This window comes from Grammomys surdaster, unplaced genomic scaffold (genome assembly GCF_004785775.1).
Source record: "Grammomys surdaster isolate TR1022 unplaced genomic scaffold, NIH_TR_1.0 1019, whole genome shotgun sequence".
Lineage (NCBI taxonomy): Eukaryota > Metazoa > Chordata > Mammalia > Rodentia > Muridae > Grammomys > Grammomys surdaster.
Genome location: NW_021605438.1, coordinates 990,363 through 992,405, shown reverse-complemented (window position 1 = coordinate 992,405; position 2,043 = coordinate 990,363).

Here is a 2,043-nt window from a genome sequence, read left to right as displayed (position 1 = left end):
CTAGATAGTGACCTGGTCTCAAAATTATTTAATTCATTATTAGTTATGAATTAAGATACTCATTTAAAATTGAAATACAATTAATTGTCTAAAGTACAATTAATTATAGTCTCTTGTGACAATGCTTTAGTGTTTAAATTTTAACACTTGTAGTATTTAAAATTTCACAAAACTAGTTAAGGCCATTCAGTTGTGGAAAAAGGTAAAATCTTCTGGCTGAAAATAACTTCAGAGATGAATTAGTTAAAATCTTTGGTTTTGCACAGGACAAAAACAAGATCTGAAGAAGCCAAATTAAATTAACATCTATATAGGTTATACGCTATAGAAAAGGCCTTCTTTTAGGTTAGATTTGTTGTCCAAAGCTGTAAGACTAGCTAGTGGCTCAGGAAGCACCTGGGTATTTTTTAATCACGTAGTGGACATTTCTTCTTCGGTATTGATGGTAGATCAGGGGCTCCCAAATCCTTTAGGGCCTCAGCTCATAAGAGAGACAATCCAGTCTGGTTAAGGGTCTAAATTAATTAAGGACTTAATAAATCCCCTACATTGTCTGCAGGCTGAAAGAAAGAGGGTCAGGAAAGGTCCAAAAGTCCCTCAAGGAGGACCTGGGCTTTCCACTGGAGGACAAGAAACTACTCACATACATGGGACGCTGGATCCAGAGTATTCACTGCCTGCTTGGATTGTCCCCAGCTTCTTTTAGCTCTAGCTGTGCAGTATCAGAGTCTCCTCTTTGCCAGGAAGGCAGAGGTAAACCTGCTGTCTTCCCTCTGAATCCTGGGCCTGCTCATGGGCACCAGGGTTCCTTCTCATGCTGTCTCTACTTCACGCTGAGACTTAGCTGAGATATGTATTCTGTATTTTGGGGACCCAAAATCTCAAGAGGCTCATGGGATATTGGACAGGACAGCAGAGTGTTGGAAAAACAGTCCCGGGACTGTAGGTGATTGCCAAGGAAAATACGATAGGCATAGTGAAATGTGCATTTCAGTGAAAACTCCATCCTAAATATTGATAAATACTGAAAGCTTATCATTGTTTGTTCAAAATTAAAACTGAACAGGGTGTTCTGTATTCCTGTTTGCTAAATCTGACAATTCTACATTTGTGGGGAAGGCAAGGCTAGGCAATGCCAGGTACCAGAGTTAGCTTTGTTTTGGGCTGATTGCGATGGGTAACAGGGAGTCAAGAGAGAAAAAAATAACAAGGTTACTGGCATTGGTTCTTTTGAAACAAAACCCACAAAGAAACCTCTCCATTTTTTTTTTTAATCTGCTTGTGTTTCTATGTGGGCCCTTGTGTTTTATTGACACAGAGATTGATACTAAGGAAAAAACTTCAGAAAGTAACACCAATTACAAGAATTGAATTAACAGTGAGAAAATAAATATTGGAAAATGTGGTTGATTTAAAAATAACTTTAAAAATAACAACCATAGTCTGTCTAAGCAAGCTGCTGTTTACTCGCCCACCATGGCCATGCAGCCTAATCATTTCACTTGTTCCCATACGATCTTTATGCCTTCCAGGAGCCACAGACAATACCAGGGCGGCCTAAAGAAACCACAGCCTTCCATCTAGACATCTACAAGCTAAGAAACCAACGTCTAGAAAGAAGCATCGGCCGACTGTGGATCCCACTGCCAAAGAGCGTTAGTCCTGAGCACTGTTTGACCAGGGCTCATCAGCATACCAACGTCCTAACTAAGCTGCTTGTGTTATCAGCTCTATCTCTTCTAAGCACCATAGAGTCATCTTCATTATTCAGATAGGAGGCACATAAGATGTGGAGAATTACGGATGCTGGCCTAGGTTAAAGGTCATACAGCCAAAACGGAAGAGATGATGGCTGAAAACCCAGCTAGTCTGACCATGACATCCTGCTTCTGTCAGGTAAAATTAATTTACATAACCAAATGTGTTCACAAATGTAAACATGCAACGTCCCAAACTCCTATGGCAGGTCAGTCAGTCACAAGGCTACTCGGACAGAGTTAGTGGGGAGTTGGTAAAACATGGCTGCTGTCCACGTCAGTTTCA